This window comes from Patagioenas fasciata, chromosome 4 (assembly GCF_037038585.1).
Source record: "Patagioenas fasciata isolate bPatFas1 chromosome 4, bPatFas1.hap1, whole genome shotgun sequence".
In the NCBI taxonomy this organism is placed as follows: Eukaryota; Metazoa; Chordata; class Aves; order Columbiformes; family Columbidae; genus Patagioenas; species Patagioenas fasciata.
In genome coordinates, this window is record NC_092523.1 from 36428074 (window position 1) to 36446653 (window position 18580).

Consider the following 18580-nt stretch of genomic DNA (forward strand, 5'->3'; position numbering starts at 1 on the left):
TAAAAATGAGCTGAGAGACAACTTTAGAATGGAAACACAGTTAAAGAAGGCCTTTCTTCAAGGATGAATGATTTGAAACTCTACTGTCCCCTCACGTTTTAAATGGTATGCAACCTTACCATCATATGTCACTGAACTAAATGTTGTACTATGTGGTTATGAGTAGCACGATGTTACTAGATGAAAAGCTGTAGAAATTTTATTCATCCAATACCTTTATTTATTCCTTCAGTTTTTGAAATCATCATTACAATGATACCAAACCAGGATGAAGACTGAATTCAGTTCTATGAGAGTCAAACAAATCCTAAAAATCAAGCCTGATACTGATTTACCTCTACACTCAAATACTAACCACAAAATTAGGAAGATTGCGTGACGTAGCTGATACAGAAAGAAAGAACAACATTGATAGAGCATAGCTATTTATGCAATTCTGCGAAATTTTTGACATCCTCCACTCTGTTCCCTGATTCCTTGTATCCAAGGACATCAATGACAATCCTAACAGATAGCTGAGGAAGTTCTAAACAGCACCACTGCTCATTCTTTATGCAAGAGACACATACACAACATACACCAGCCCCTGCTTTTGTTGGAAGTGCTCCTTTGATGGAAAGGCATTATTTTGTTAGGCTGGTGCCATGATAACACTCCTATTAATATTTCTTTTGAAGCTTCTCTGGTCCTTGAAACTGACATACTTCAAGTACACATACATTTAAGAAAAAATTTAAAATCAAACATTACTTATCATATAGTCATAAATGATACATCACAGTTGTCTGACTGTAGTCTGAATAGAAGATAATTACACAGAATCACAGAATGTTAGGGATTGGAAGGGACCTCAAAAGATCACCTAGTCCAATCCCCCTGCTGGAGCAGGAACGCCTAGATGAGGTTACACAGGGATGTGTCCAGGTGGGTTTTGAATGTTTCCAGAGAACGAGACTCCACAACCACCCTGGGCAGCCTGTTTCAGTGCTCTGTTACCCCTACTGAGAAGAAGTTTCTTCTCAAATTTAAGTGGAACCACTTGTGTTCCAGTTTGAACCCATTACCCCTTGTCCTATTATTGGTTGTCACCGAGAAGAGCCTGGTTCCATCCCCGTGACACTCACCCTTTATATATTTGTAAACATTAATGAGGTCACCCCTCAGTCTCCCCTTCTCCAAGCTAAAGAGACCCAGGTCCCTCAGCCTTTCCTCATAGGTTCCCTGTCCTTCTTGAACTGAGGAGCCCAGAACTGGACACAATATTCCAGATGTGGTCTCACCAGGGCAGAGTAGAGGGGGAGGAGAACCTCTCTTGACCTACTAACCACCCCCCTTCTAATACATCGCAGGATACCATTGGCCTCCTTGGCCACAAGGGCACAGTGCTGGCTCATGGTCATCCTGCTGTCCACCAGGACCCCCTTTCCCCTACACTGCTCTCTAATAGGTCATTCCCCAACTTATACTGGAACCTGAGGTTGTTCCTGCCCAGATGTAAGACTCTACACTTGCCCTTGTTATATTTAATTAAATTTTTCCCCGCCCAACTCTCCAGCCTGTCCAGGTCTCGCTGGATGGCAGCACAGCCTTCTGGTGTGTCAGCCACTCCTCCCAGCTTCGTGTCATCAGCAAACTTGCTGATAGTACACTCTAGTCCCTCATCCAAGTCATTGGTGAATATCCCAGTACTGACCCTTGAGGCACTCTACTAGATACAGACCTCCAACTGGACTCTGCACTGTTGACCACGACTCTCTGGCTTCTTTCCTTCAGCCAGTTAACAGTCCACCTCACTACGTGATTGTCCAGACCACAATTGCAATAATGTAGTTAATACTGAATGGCAGCTGGCTAAGTGACTCTTTTATGGGAATGTCTTTAGATTAAATATGTGTAATCCTTAAATAATTTCCAGTCTTAGATCCTGCACATATTTACAGCTTCCAAACTGTTACAAGCTGGGTTAAATATTTTTTGTATCTAAGCATGTACGTTGTAGTGTTCTGTGTTATGGTACTGTAAATATTCCTGAGCCATGAGTGGCTGTTTCACTATCCACATATCTGTTTTCAACACTGAAAATCTCTTTAGGCACACTGGATATCTGAAGCAGGATAAATCAGCCTCAAATGACCTGAAAACTTTTCCAGTACTGAACTATGTAATTTAGACAGCCTTATGGAACTATTACAGTTACTACATCATTCCTGGACTGCCCTGTGGGTATCAGAATTTCTGCAGTGCTGTGATTTCACTTCAGGCATGCTTCCCAAACCAGAAGGTTCCCAGAATGCAGCCTCTAGCTATGTTCCTTAATTCCTACACTTGGGAAAGTTTCATCTTGCCTTATTTGGGGCTTTATGATAAATTTATACCATGCCAGATCATTTAGCCAAGACAAAGCAATAGGAAGATGGAAGAGATTCATGGATTCATGTTTGCTGTCAGGAAGTATCTCTCTCTGAAACAGTATTTTGAAAGATTTTTTCCCATAGTTCTAATAGATAGCACATGTTAAAGTTCTGTAAATGCCTATAAATGGAGATAAATAAGTGTTGTTAAATACCTCAAATTACTATTTAAAAAAAAAAAAAAAAGAAAGAAACCAAAAACCTGCATATGTGGTGTTTTTTTATACTTAAAACAAGCAAACAAAACCAACCAAACAAAAACCAAAACCAAACCAAAACAAAAACAAAACTAGAAATCTCTCAGGTCAACACAGCTTTTTGAAACAAGTTCCTTTGCACCCAGGAACTGCTTTCCCCATGTGGTCACTCACCAATATTTATAAGGGAAGGTCACTTTGAATGCCAGCAGAAGATGAAAAAACAGGAGGGGAGAAGGGTTTTTCTGTCTTCACTGAGCTGGCTGATTCTGCCAAAGTGATAGCCGACATTGACATTACACAAGGGAAAGGTTGTCGTAGTCTCACAGTCCCAGCTCTGCTGCAGAAACAAAACAAAACCAGGAAGAAAAACACATGTGTACAGTTTTCAAATAGAAGTAATGCCAAAACATTAAAACTCTGATCTCTGGAATAAAAATAAGGCTTTAATCTTTGCTTTGAAACAGTTATCTCAAATATACTTTAAAAATCAGATTTAGAAAGACCCCTAAGAAATTGAATATCCTTCTGTAAAATTAATCAATCACTTTGAGGTTTTAGTGGAAGGAAATGGCCATAAACATCTTATGTACTCCGTTGGTGGTATTAATGGAAGGCAGACAGAAATGACAATTCTGTTAGAAATAGAGAAAAGCTGAGATTTGAAGTGAAGATTGCATGCAGAATACATGGCAGGGAATGACAGGGAATTTTATAGGTGAACATGGCCTATGGAAAACTTATGGGAAAGGTGAAGGATTAACGAGGGATTCCGATTTATTTATTTAATTATTTCATTTTTTCTAGCATCCGTGTGAATTATTACCTATACGCCTGATACGTCCTAAAAGAAAAAACTGTGATGAATAAATAAACAGCTCTAGAAATCTTCAATAGGGTCCTTTACCTTGCAGGGAATATTATCATTGGCTTTTGATACAATTTCTGCTGCAGGGAAAGACTTTCAAAGCTCAGAATGCTGAAGTATTGCCAGGCACTCAAAGACCCCCTGCTGTGCGCGTCAAACTAAGAAATCTCTCTGAACTTGTCGAATTAAAAGTCATCTCTCTCTCTCTGCAACCCCTGCATGTGCTGGGAAGCTCTGTCCTCAATTTTTTAGGCCTTCCATGATAAACAAATGGAGCCTGAAGCATCTTTATTCTTTTCAGGCACATAATTAAAATTCTTTAAAAAATGTAATTGAAGGCAATGAATTTCAAAGGAAGGTTCTAGTTAACAACAAGGCTAGAACAGTTTTAGTAGGCCATTTTGCTTTACCATTCAATTTTGTTTCAAAGGTAAAAGCAAAACAGGCTTGTTAAGATCCTGGGTGTCTTTTTTATTTTTTATTTTGTTTGTACATCAAGAGGTTGCTCCAAACTCAAACATCTCAGCAGGATTTATGCTTTCTGGAATGTCATAAGACTTAATTACTGAAACAGCAAAGAGGAGTATCCTATTAAAATATGAACAAAGCAGAAATTATTCTTGGTTTCTCAAAATCATTATTTATATATCCTCTCAAAAATTAAAGAATATATTTATTGACGAATTTGTATTTTCTTGGCAAGACTCTCATTTACCTAAACAACTGTAAATATTCACAACCTTGCAAATATTTTTGAATCTGATAATATATAAAATGCTAATTTTCTGTGATCACTATTGCTGTAAAACATTGTAATGATTACTTTCATTGACTATTTTTGATGTTGCCAAGAAAAGAGCAAGTGCTGATACAATGCATAATTTCAAATTAATACAAAAGGACTGAAAAACTATGTCTTTGGATATGAATACCAGGGATTGTTACACAATATTAACAAAAACGCAGGAGAAGACAAGACAGTGTTTCAGAAAGTCAACTCTAAGGTGAATTCCTGGAGAGCTCAAATTTAAACCAGCTGAATTTGAATATCTCTTTTAGAGTAACTTTCAGTATCCCCCTCAATGAAAAGCAAAAAGCTTCAATTACCTGTTTGTTTTGGTTTTTTTTTTTTTTTTTTTTTTTTTTGTGCTGTGTTTTAAAAACCTGGTAATTCTGGCTATAAATGACCACAGAGAATACATTTTTTTAGGATTTTTCCCCAGAGAGACTGGAAATTGAGATGTTTTAAAGGAAAGTTATTTACAGTTCTTGCAGCATTAAAAAAAAATAAAGGTGTAGCAAGACAGCACAACTCTCACAACTTCTAGTTAGCAATTAGCTTCTGATAGTTATGGTGCCTCTGGGAGACCTGAGACAACATCGCTAACATAGCTACTTTTCATCCTTGAGGGAGGAAGTGCTGCATGTATTCTGCATGGGTCAACAAGTATTCTGACTGGTAGACAGGCAGAAAGAAGATCCAGTTGGCTTCACTGGAAAAGGCAATGCCAGAGCAGATTTAGCAGGAGCAAACTAAGGCTTTGACTGCACTACCAAGTAATAGTTCTGCCAGTCAGATATTATTTCATTACTATTATTTTTTTAAGTAAAAACTTGTGCAGTATAGGGCATGGCCCCTTCCAGAGGTCATGCTGAACGGGCAATATAGAGAACAGTGTGCACCAAGCTTGGCCATCTTTTGCCTCAGCAGGCTTTACATGCTCAACTTTATGTCACACCCAGAACGTGCCACACAGAGCTTCACTTTGATGTTGTGCATATACAACTTTCACAAACTGCACAGAGCGCACCCATTATTTTCCAAACTGGACAAAATTCATTAACAAATAACAATCGCATCTTATATCCAGCAAGACACCATATTGGCACAAAAGCAGCAGGGCCAAAGGCCACGTCATATATTTCTACCCGTGTGTTGTTTCCCAGGGCGCAGTCTACCATTAAAAACAACCCGAAGAATAAAGCAGTCCCTACCATGCCTTCTTTATCTAAGGATTCTTATTGGGAAAACGTAAGCTGTTCTTAGCCTTCCTTTCAGACATGTTAGGGTGAGTTAACAAAGTGTATTCATCATTTTTATTTTTAATTGTGTACAGCATCTTAATGTGCCATAAAATCAACACAAAACACAAACATAATCAACAAAACCCATGAATCAACAAAACCATAAAATAAATGTAGGCAAATTAGTATTTTCAAACTTCATTTGTGCTATAAAACTAAATTAAGGGAGGCGCTGTGATTATAAAAAGTAACTCATCTTTCACCATCATTTTTTCTGTAGAATGTGAAAGATGCTGGACAGAAAAACCTGTAAAATGAGACTGTATGTGATATTTTAGGAAAAAAATCAGTTTGACCCAGCATGAGGATTTAATGCCCATTTGCAGAATGAGTAAAGGTTTCTTTAAGTTCAGTGAGCACTCACTGTAAAGTTTAGGGAAGATCAGTAGCTTAGAAAAAAGAGGCTACTGAAATATGAGTCATGTCTATGAACAAAAGTGATCAAAGTCTACTTGGCTGCTGGAGCATCTTGAGTTTATTCCACCGCAGCACACATATTACTTGATTGAAAGGTGTGGGGTTAAAAATCACCCAGTTCTCTATCCACTGTCACTGGGCCAGAAATTCTCATTTGTTATGTCTGATTTCCTTTACTGATTTCTTTTTTCTTAAGAAGCAGCAGATGAAATAATTTTTATGGTATTTGGGAACACATTTGAAACAGAAGAAATTCATAATAATTTTCCCCTCCCCCCCAAGCTAAATTTATTATTTCAAAAGCTGTAATTAATTCAGAATTATCCAAACTTTGTTTTCACTCATATGCTCATACTCTGGTAGTGATGTTGTACAGTCATATTGTACATTCTTAGGTATGTTGAGGATCTTGGACACCTTTTTTAAGCAGAGAAAAAAGAAATCTCCTTTTATACCACTGTCACATAAGATGTTAATGCAAGTGATTTATCCCTTCAAAAGACACTTCCTGTTTATAAACACTTACATCTTGTATGCCATAAAACTAATATCTAATTTGGGTAGAAAGTTAGAATACCTATAGTAAAACTCTCCAAGATACAGTTTTTATCCTGTAGTTCAACATTCTGCAGACAAAACTGTTGGCAGATGTCGCCTTGATGATTTGAGATGAGGTACTGCTATTTCAGAACATGGCAGAAGAGGGAGTAAGTGAATGTAAACTCAAATTGTGAGTTCAATAAGAACTATAAAAGCAAGGCAGAGTATTTTAGCTGTTCTCTTTTCCAAAATAGCTTAATTTCCATTTCCTTAAGATACAACTTTCCATATATTGTACAAAGTTAGTATACATCAGAATTTGAAATTTTCAGAGACTGGAATGCTCCTCCTTGTCATTCCTGTGTCTTGATTATTTAGGTTAATAAAGGTTCATGGCTTTTTCACTGTACCGTTAGTTCATATATTCTGTAACTGTAAGAGAACATAACTTCATATGATAGGTATAAAGCAGAGATCAGAACAGAACCATGAAGAGGACAGAGAGGAACTCCTTAGCAAAGTTTACGATGTAATGACAAGCTGTAAAGATTTAATTAAAAATGTTAAAAATATAAGCTTAATCTTACAAACAGGTTAAATCCCTCGCATTAGTACTGATTTTAGTATTCCATATGAACTAGTAATAAAAAATAACTAAAAATACCCCATCAGGAACGATTTTGCATTGCTTTTTCTCTCCCCCACAGATGTAGGCAATATGACCCTCTCCCCAAAATACGAAATATTAGACATTATCTGAAATACTCAAAAATTTCCCTTACCATATATTTTGAATGAGATATTACCAGATGGTAATGAGGAAAATAGAAAATCATAAGCAGGTGCATATTGCAGAGTACAGAAAGTCTGATGCCCTTTTCACCACAAAAGCAAAGAAAGGGATTGATAATACTTGGCAGAAAGACATAAGCCTGTGCCAAAGTAACCCATTCCTGTAAATATCCTCATGTATTTGCTGCTTTCTTTGGGTTGTTATTCTCTCATGAATACCCCTTCCCTGACATTTGTTTAGGAGTTCTGTGGCCCCTAATTCCTCATATTCCTAAATGTCTTTGCTTCACATTTTGCTAAAATCCATATATTCTACATTATTAAGTCTCGTTCTGTGCTGTTCCTGAAAGTTAACAGCTCTCAGACCTTTAAAGAGCTTTGACAACAACTAACACTTCTGTTCAAGCAAAAACACTTTGTATCACCCCAGTGACGCGAATGGTTTTTTGGATACGAAAGCAGAATAGCCAGACAGGTAAGCCTCTGCCTCATTTGTCAGGAAGAAGCAGAGAAAATCTATTTGACTAACAAATAACTTCAGCTCTTAAAGATGTTTGATGATATGATTATTTATTATATATGTAAATGTTGTAAATGGTGGGACAGAAAGCATTCAAAAAGGGTGAAGAAAAACAAAGAGCACAGAGCAGCTCTACTGCATCTATGACACTGAGAATGGGGCGAGAATGGACCTGCAGAATTTTCAAGGGTTTGTCTGTAGAAGACCCAATTGACTCAGACAGGCATCTAAAAGTGAAGCTGAAATCTACCCTTTTGATAGAAATGTTCTTTAAATGATAAAAATCAATTGTGAAGGATTCCCACACACTGAGTCTCTACACTGTTGTTGATTCTCATATTCACAATACAACAGAAAGGGAAAAACAACTTGTATAGAACGAATATATAGGTACATCAAATATACTTTTATACTTGTTCTCTTCAAAATATATTAATAACAAGATCTGTTCTTAAAGTAAGCTTCTGATTATGGTATCTTTTCCCCTGGATATATTCTGCTCTTTTTGCAGTCAATTTAGAAGTTCTTTTAAACAAACTGCACTGATACCTTCCCCTTTTCACAGTTCAGAGTAAGGCACTGATGGCACAGAGTGTATCTGCTGAATTGAGTACTGAAGCACAGAAAAGGAACCTGACAGAGTTATGACAAGCAAACATTTGATACTGGGGAGAGAACTTTATGTTATTAATTATTGCACACTGCTGGAATGGTGTGTTACGCGTTCATGTTAACAGGAACACCATAAAAATGTTGAATTCTGGGATATATTTGCAGACAAAATTAAGTCTGGAGGAAATTTAGACAAAATTAAACACTTCTTAAAATAATCACATTTTATGTTGCAATGCTAATATTTATATTCAAAGATACATTAGCATAAAAAAATTGGTGTATGTGGTAAGTTAAAGTGTGTAATATTTTACATTTGAATTCAGAATTATGTTATTTTCAATTAACAAATAAAATGGATAACTCATACATGTCTGTTTCTAAAGGATGTCAGTGTAATTTCTAATTTTACAGAAGTTAGATTGCAGTTTCTAAAATCCAGTATTCTCACATATTAACTGGATTTACTACATTGCAAGTGTTCTAATTTCTTGAAATCTGAGGGTCATAAATTTAAGCAAACACCAAATGCTTAGAAACTTCCTCATAAAAACATATTAGGCCCAGAGAATCAAGAAAGAAAACAATTTGTCATAATCTTGAAGTTGCTGTATAGTGCATCAACAGCACTTAAACACTTCCTTTTTTTTAAAGACGGGAATTCTAATAAATTAGGTCTTTTAAACTCATCTATGAGATGCATAAGACATATATTGATATTATCTCCTGTATAATTTGGCTTTTAAAAATTTGTTTCTTTCATCTCTCAGGATATTTCTTTTAACCTCAAACTAATAGCATGAAAAAATTTGTGATCTTTTAATGCAAAATTTTTGAGTGAAAGAGAACTTCAGGGTTATTAAAATTTAAAGTTGTACCTGCAAAACAAATGCAAAGCAGAACTATGTCTTTGTATCTAGTCACCAAAACTCTGTAATTCCATTATATTGTTTAGGGGCTGGGGATGATAGAACAGATTTTACAGTAAAGAAACCCTGTGCATGTTGGACTGGCTGCAGTATGGGTATATTAGTTACTAGCACAAGTTGAAACTGATCACAGCACATAGTAAATACAGGTTGTCCTGCAGCTTTTACTGTCACATATGAATTTTACCTATGCCTAAACATACAATGCAGAGGGAGAGAAATTGGTTGATGGGCCGGGCTCAAAGGGTTTTAGTAAATGGGGCTATGTTGGGCTGGTGACCAGTCACTAGCGGGGTTCCACAGGGATCCATCTTAGGGTCAGCACTCTTCAATGTCTTTATAAATGACTTGGACACAGGTCTTGAGGGAATACTTACTAAGTTCACCAATGACACAAATTGGGAGGAGCTGTTGACACTCTGAAGGGCAGAGAGGCCCTGCAGAGGGATCTGGACAAATTGGAGAACTGGGCAAGCACCAATCGCATGAAATTCAACAAGGGCAAGTGTTAGATTTTGCAACTGGGACACAGCAACCTTGGTTGTACACACAGACTGGGGGACGCGATGCTGGAAAGCAGATCTGCAGAGAAGGATCTGGGGGTTCTGATCAACGGTAAGTTGAACATGAGCCAACAGTGTGCCCTGGTAGCCAAGAGGGGCAACCATGTCCTGCGGTGCACCAAGCACAGCATTGCCAGCCAGGTGAGGGAGGTGATTGTCCCGCTCTGCTCTGCACTGGTGCAGTTCTGGGCACCACAGGATAAAAAAAAAGACATTAAGCTACTGGAGAGCGTCCAGAAGAGGGCTACAAAGTTCGTGAAGGGTTTGGAGAGGAAGCCGTATAAGGAGCGGCTAAAGTCACCTGGTTTGATCAGCCTGGAGAAGAGGAGATTAAGTTGAGACCTCATCATGGTCTACAGCTTCCTCGCAAGGGGAGTGACCAATGACAGAATTCGAGGAAATGGCAGGAAGATGTGCCAGGGGAGGTTTATGTTGGACATTAGGAAAAGGTTCTTCACCCAGAGGGTGGTGGAGCTCTGGAACAGGTTCCCCAGGGAGGTGTCACTTCCCCAAGCCTGACAGTGTTCAAGAAGTGATTGGATAACACCCTCAGACACATGGTGTGAACTGTGGGGTTGTCATATGCAGGGACAGGAGTTGGACTTCATGATCCTTGTAGGTCCCTCCCAACTCAGGACATTCTATGATTCCACATGGGTTAGCATGAGCTTATGCTCTACTGAAAGTGCACTTGCCATTTCATGAAACTGTTTATTTCTATACCCATGTATTAATGAAGAATCCTCTCCCAATTTAAATAACTTTCAATGTAGCAATTGGAGAGGTTTGTTCCCACATATTTTTGAATTCACCAATACTACCTCTAGGGTATGAAAAAAGATTCAAGATAACAATATTAAACTTTTTTTTTTCACATAATGAGATTTCCTTCTCAGTATTTCCAACAATTATTTAATTTTTTGGATAATAGTTCAATAAAATAACTTGCTCAGACTCACATACAGTAGACATGCTCACTGGCATTATTTTGGCATTCATTTTGTTTTAATTTCAGTTTGCCATTTTGTTTTAGGCATGCATATGCTCAGTTTTATGGCAGCAAGTATAATTGACACATTATAACTGTAACAAATTCTTCATAACTCCATGTTGCGCTCTATAAGATAAATGGAAAACAAACATCATAAAGAGTGAGGCTTTGAGTCAAAACTTTCCTTCTGAGGGCTGGAAAGAGTTCTGTGGACTATGGCGAATGGCCACACACAGTGTCATTGTACTCCAGAGACTCTTGGGGCTCATCTACCTGCCACACACTCCTGTGATTTTTTGAATTTTTGTTTTTTCCCCAAGTTCCACTCCTTCAAAATACTTTTCATTCTAGAAATTGTAAAAAAACTGAAATAATTTTATAAATAAGGTACATTAAATCTTAGTACAATTCATCAGATTTTCATTATAAAAAAATTACGGAATTTATTTTGTTTTTTCTGATCTCAGCAGATACAGTAGAGCTCATGAAAAAAAATATTTATAAGCTACTTGTGTGAACAGTAATTGAGTAGCATATACCTCCACAACATGTTAATAAATCTACCATAAATTTATTTACAGTATTAGCATAAGACTGTGGAATAAACAAGACCTTAACAAATATTGAAGCAAAGACTTAAAGACTTGGTAAAGAAAAAAAAATCATAGTCTACATGATGGCAATGTGAGAGCTATTAAGTAAGCTAAATAGTTTTAAAAAACAGAAACAAACCCAGAAATGTGATAGATTTGATTTATCTGAATCTTGTTAAAGTATTTCATACTGATTTCACAAGAAGTCAAGATGAAGATGGGAGTGCTGAGAATAATTATGATACAGAGAAGAATCTGGCTAGAGTCTGAAGGAAGATTTCTAGTGGAGCTCTTGAAATGAGGAAGATCTTATGTAATAGAGAGTCAGATAAAATATAATGTACCAATGAAGGCTGTTGATGTGATTTCATTATTTTTAACACACAAAAGAAGTGGAAGATCTTACAGGAAGACCTTTAATACTTTTTCAACTATATTAACAGACGTATAAAGAAATTAAAGTTAAAAAGCACAATTCAGAGTCATGCACTTATGAACTAAACAATTTGTATGTATTAAGTACTGGCTTTATGAAAGAGAAAACACTGAAAATGTTTTATTTATTTAGCCTTTTTAAAATTAAATCTGAGAAGGAACATGATTACTGCCTATTGTTGAAGAAAGTTTAAGCCTAAAACATAAGAATAAATGCATAGAACTGGCAACCAATAGCAAAAATGGAGACCAGAGGAAAAGTTCTAACCGCTAAAATGGAGGTGTCTGAAGTGCTAATTCATTCTGCATACTGTAAACAAATCCTGACCAATGAGATTTATACAATGCCATTTCCTGGGACAGCAGAAGCTGTTAATTTTGTGATGCTGTGCAGATCTATGCTATTTAGCTTTCTTAGGAAAGGAGAAGAGAGCAGAAAGAATAGATCTAAATATGCTCTAAAAAGACTCATTTTCAAAAGCATCAATCATACATTTTTAAGCATGACTTCTATTTGTACTATCTGTCATAATGGATGCTTCTATTTCAGGGGTTAAACGCCTTCAAGAGGCTGGTTTAGACTCGGATTTCAACTACTTTTTCTTTTTTTTCTGAGCATTAAACTCTGCTCTTTACAGCTAACAGCATAGCTGTTTCTACATTTGTTCTCCTCATTCAGACCCACTTTTTTCCTTACTACTTCCTGAAATTTACCTAGATCTTGGAATTTTCATGTGAGTTTCATGAAGTTGATTGTATAATAGATAATGTGCACCATTCTAATCCAAGAGCAGACCCAAGACAAAGAAATTTTAAATCCAACTAGTATGCAGTTTCTCCCTTTTTCCACTAGGTACTTTGCACTGGCAGATTACTTTCCCATTTTTTTATCTTGGTAAATCATGGAATGGCTATTAGGAGAAAATGGCATCAAAGAGGGGAGACTAACATCCTAAACCACCTGCTATAGACTGTCCATATTTTCTAATTTCAGTTTACCTAAGCTACTATGGCAACCTAAGATTTTGTACAATATAAAGCTAAACAATCCTCGCTAGAAATTAATCTCTATTAACTATAGAAATCTAGAATATTTTACTTACTTCAAAATTATAGCACTAAATTGTTGCCAAACTCTCTTCTTCACTCATTTTCCCTCTTTATCTTGCCATACAAAATTTCTAAAAAGTCACACAAATTCAGAAAAACTCTTCCTTAATCTGAAACTTCTGGTATCAAAGCTTATTATTATGAATCTTTCTACTATGCTGTTCTGTTTCCCCAGTCCAGTACTTATTATGGGATCTTGAATCTTTCAAGTTTTCTCAGAAGTAATTTAAAACCAAATTTACAATCTAAATAGATTGCTGGGTCTTTTTCAGCAGGAATGAATTCTCTCTTCAGTTTACATGCTAGCTGGGCACAGCGGTTGGAATAGGTGTGTTCTCCATAGTTCATGATCCTATTTCACACTCTTAAGTATTTGTAGACTCATGACAGCCTTTGTGTATTCCAGGATATTCCAGGATGTATTAGTGATTTAGTGCCTACTGGCCTATTGTTTCACTTTAAAATAGGACTTCATTGCTGATCAAAAAGAATATGTGCCTGACCGTATTTTACCAAAACAATTCAAAATAAGGAATACAAAAACATGTCTGTTCATCAGTTTAGCAATACTCCCAGATGTGCCTAAAAGCCTACTGAAAACTAAAGGCAACAGCATGCCTAAAACTGCCAAAGTCACCCATCACCCACATTCACAGCATTCTATGCAAGAAAGGAGAAGTGTTACTTTGATTATTTGCTATATTTATTTTAAATCAATTCAACAAAGTAAATTTGCTATCTTCCAACTTCATGTTCCATCTTCATATAACATATAACAATCTTGTCAAATATGAACAGGTTTATACCACTTTGCAGAAGACAGAGCACTTCTGAAGAACATCAGAAAACTGATTTGACATGAGATGTAGCGGTTGAACCGAAATTCTATCCTTAACAAATTTTTATCCACTTCACAAGATGATACGATAAACTCCTGGCTTAGACTTCAGGACTATCAGATTCAATCATTTGCTTCTTCAGAATTTGTTTGTTTGTTTTGTCCTGATTAGTTTGACCACTGCTCCAGGAAGACAAATGCTTTCCATTTCTAGCTAAATAGTATGAGAGTAGTGGTAACTGCTGAAACTTATTTGTCTACGAAAGTACGCCTGGGTAAAGTCAGACCGTTACCCTAATCTAGTGATCATGTAACAGTCAGGAAACATACAGGACTGTACTCGATTATAAAAACTATTACCTGAGCTTCAGCATTTCCTCTGTGTATCTGTTCATAAAATGTAAGGTGGAATTCCAGAGTCCCCGGTCTGGTACATCTCTGGCAGCTCCCTGTTTTTTCTGGACTTCAGATTGTATGGATGCAAAAGAATGAATTCTTCGAACAGTTTTCAGAGTTAAATGCCCACCTTTATTTTAATGATCGTGTCTAATAATCTGAAATGTTTATTAGATTATGCAAGACCTAATAGATATACCAATAATTACTTTTAAATGCTTAATGGCTATTCTTGAAAAGAGAAACCTGAAGATAGTGAAGGTTTTCACTGAGGGTTTAGTGTTGTAATTTCTCACGCTCCACAATTGCATGGGACTACAAATGCTCCAAGCTAAGGAATCAATATGCTGGTGCTATTAATTTAGATAAATAGATGTTTTTCCTATGGCCAAATATCAGTGAAGTGTCCTAATATGTATTAATCTCCAGCTGGGAAAATACGCACTGGTTTTAGAGAGGAAGAGTGTTTAGTTAGTGTCATCTCTGTGGGAATAATTACACATAGACTACAAAAGAAATAATAATTAAAAGTACACCTGAAATATCCTACTGAGCCATTTCTTGAGAACAGGTTATTTTATGTAAAACTCCACATGACTATTTGGAATTGTACATGTAGAATCATTATTCTTTCATATTCCCCAGCACTTTCTGAAAAACAAGAGAAATCCTATATGAATGAACAACTGCAAATACATTCTGTGTTGACAGTTGTGCTACTGTAGATTGTATGACGTATTTATAGCATTTGTCTTAACTGAAAACATAATCAGGTGTGTATACTCCAGCAGCCTAGAAGAGCATGTACAAATGAATTCTGATTAGAAATATCTAACACCATTGCTTTAGAAATCCTTGAAGTATTTCAACTAGAAAGCAACACAACTGCTACACGATGTCATTAGCCTTTTGATATTGCTTTATTTACAGTTAAATGTTTCAGTCATAATACCTGAGTGATGGCACTACCAGCATTTACTCTAAATGTTGGAGCAACCCTGAAGTGGTATAAATAATAAGTATTCATCCACTTATTATAGGCACGAAACTTAAACATACAAGAAATTTCAGCCCTTAAACACAGAAGAATTCTGTGAAATATTTACAAAACACAAGGATGTTTTAGTAACTAGAGAAATAGTACTACCCCTAATTAACTCTTGTGTTGTTCTTTTAATTCATAAATGTCATGGTTTTATTAAAAATAGAGTTATGTTACACAACATTCACTCTGGGATCATTAACTTACAGAAAAAAAAAAAACAAACTTGAGGCGTTCACACTACCTGTACAAAACTACCACAAAAATGTGCTGTTTTTTCTTTTTTCCTTTCTACTAATTTAGGAGGGCATTTTGTTGTAGCCGTTAAACAGGCGAACCAAAATTAAGGACTTCTAGAAACTACGGGTATAAAAACAAAACACCATAAAAAACTCCAAAGAATATATAATACTAACTTTGATCACAATCCACTGAATTACTTAGGGCATGTCTACATGATATAATATACTACTGTGTTCAAGAACTCTAAAGTCAGGTCTCTGAGAGCTGGTACATCTACGTGGCAGAGTGGATGCTCTCTATGGTCACCAGCTTTCATTTATCACCATTTTAACCCATTACTGTACAGAGGCTAATTAGCATTATCTCTTAGAGAAATTTCACCTGCAATAAGGTTGCAGCCTATTGCTGCAGCTCTACTGCTTCCAACTCCAGAAGCAGCTCCTTGTAGCACTGACGTTCTGCCTGGTGTTCCATGTACCCCATGTCTTGGTCTCCACACCAACTCCCATATTTTTGAAAGAGCTTAGTCACACTGAGAGCAAGTGCAATTCAAGCTACCAAACAACACCGGCAGTCTCAAAGATTTTTTCCCAGGATATAATTGCTACATTTTTCACTAAGAATACCCTTAGATTTAGTCAGTTAGCTAGGTGTCTACAGCTAGAAATCACAACCAATCTTTTAGCAGCTGATGACTATTATTGACAAGTAATTCTTCTACTTTTAAAATTCTGGTTTGTTGTTAAAATGACACTAAATAGAAAGGTTGCATGAATCTGAGCTGATCTGAAGAAGAACTGCTACTTCTCAGTTAAACCTTCTCATTCAGCCCAGCAATATCCAGTGGAAGAGGCCATTTCATGTGATACAAATTACAGAAAAATTACAAGTTTTGAACCAAAAAATGAGTCACTGATTTTCAACATCTGTTTTTCTTTCAACTAGCATTTCATTATTAAACTGACTATAAAGAGCATTTTAAAGTAGTCTGTGCTGGTTTAAATTGTTTTTCCTGAATTAGAGACAGCTGAAACACGGTATCGCTTCCTGTTCAGGATCCAACAGTAAGGATTATTAAAATAATTTCATTTCAACACCAAATGTTATAGATTTGAAGCACTGTGTTCAGTTGTTACTTATACACTGAACTCAGTAGTAGTTTTGATTCAGCTTGATCAAGCTTCTATTTACATATTTCTTTGGTTAGTCAAAAGAAGAAACAGAGACTGTAGCTCAAGTATTGCAGTACTTGAATGCCACAAGTTATAAATAACAAGTACATAGATCAATATATGCTAGAGCTCTACCATTTTTCTGTCTTATTTTCTTCATGTGTTGCATTTTAGTTACTAAATATCTGATATCCTTGTCGCCATTCTATAGCTAGTGTTGAAATGTCTTTCTTTGCAGTGGCGCTGCAAGGAAATCCTTTCTAAATCAGTAATAAATGTTTTTCTTTCATAGAGAAAGAAAGAAAAGCGGAAGATGACACCAAAAGAATGCTAGATAACCGCATATGTAAGTAAATTGAAAAGTACATCAATAACTACAGTTCTGATTTTGAAAGCAATAAAGTTCCATGTACAAACTGAAACTTATATCTATGTTAGCAACGTTTCCTTTAGCTGCAAATTTTACAAGAAGAAATCACTTCCAAGAAAAAAATCCTTTTCCTCTACAATGCGTGTGAACTTCAGTGATCAGATTCATCACAAGATTTCAGTTTAGAAAATGCAGAACTAAATCCAACATTAATTAAAACTGAAATTTTTAAAGACTGTATCTGTGCTTAGACAGTTGAAGCTCAAAACATTGCAATCATAGAATCATAGAATGGTTTGGGTTGGAAGGGACATTGAAGATCATCTAGTTCCAACCTCCCTGCCGTGGACAGGGACACCTTCCACTAGACAATGTCACAATCTGTCTCATATTTTTACACAGAGATGATTAAGTGGATGATTAAGTTGAATTCCAGAGCATACATGCAGCTGAATTTTTCTGTAGGTCATTCCTACATATATTTCTACAGTTCATCAAATACTGCAGAATTTATGCTCTTAATTTTATACAGTTGATTGAACTACATATTTTTTAACTTTTATACAGTAGTAATGAAAATTGATTTACCATTTTAATAAATAAATAGGCATGTAAGGTTGATAATATTCTCCATCCTTCTTAAATTCAAAGAAAGGTGACAAAACTGTTTACATGTGTTGAATCAGGACCGTTGCAATCCAGTTCAGAATGAAAGGTTAGTATTTCAGAGACAAATGTAAACCAGACACAAACTATTAATTATTTGCATAAACAATTAAAAAATATATATTTTGAACAATTAGTGCATGCAAGAAAATTCAGATTGTTTTCAACACGTTATAGGTATTAATAATAAAATTAAGACAAGTCAGTGTACACTATTCATCCAGCTACACATACAGCTTGATCACTACTTCTTGTATGAGAGAAAGCAAAAACTTATTTTCTAGTATTTTCAGAAGATGAGAATTTTTGAGCTATTTCTTAAGTTTCAGTTTGTAAATATGGTGCTGGATCACACACCTCTCATCTGCAATAGATGCATACAGAATCACTTGCTATGGTTCGATAGGGTGTTTGAGGACTGGAACTCACATTTTATTCAGTGACCAAGATCAGCTGTGAGTTCTTCTACCCTAGTACAAAATAATTTTGAACACATGTTACTACATAGGGTATTTGGATTCTTTACTTGTTGATGAACTTGGATTTAAGAAATACACCAAACAATCTTTTCCTGTAAGTAGGAACTTATTTAAGAATGTGAACCATGAGATTTAGGAGAACTTTCATCTCAATTTTATATTATAAGGTTATCAAAATTATCAGATAATAATTTAAAAATTCTCTACTTATCTAGCATATGGTACATATTCCCTAAGGGAAACAAATGGAGGCATATATTTCAAATGCAAGACATTCCCTTTCATAGGAAATCTTCAGATTGTAGTAATTT

General features: G+C 36.0%; 1 protein-coding gene across 19 annotated transcripts in view; it reads right to left on the reverse strand.

The window, feature by feature from the left end:
• Positions 1-18580, reverse strand: part of TENM3 (teneurin transmembrane protein 3) — a 1336783-nt gene that overhangs the window by 807989 nt on the left and 510214 nt on the right. For all 19 annotated transcript variants that reach the window (XM_071807653.1, XM_071807652.1, XM_071807659.1 and 16 more), the window contains one exon: positions 2783-2948. The gene's annotated coding sequence lies outside the window, so the exon portion shown is untranslated. The remainder of the gene's footprint in view (positions 1-2782; positions 2949-18580) is intronic.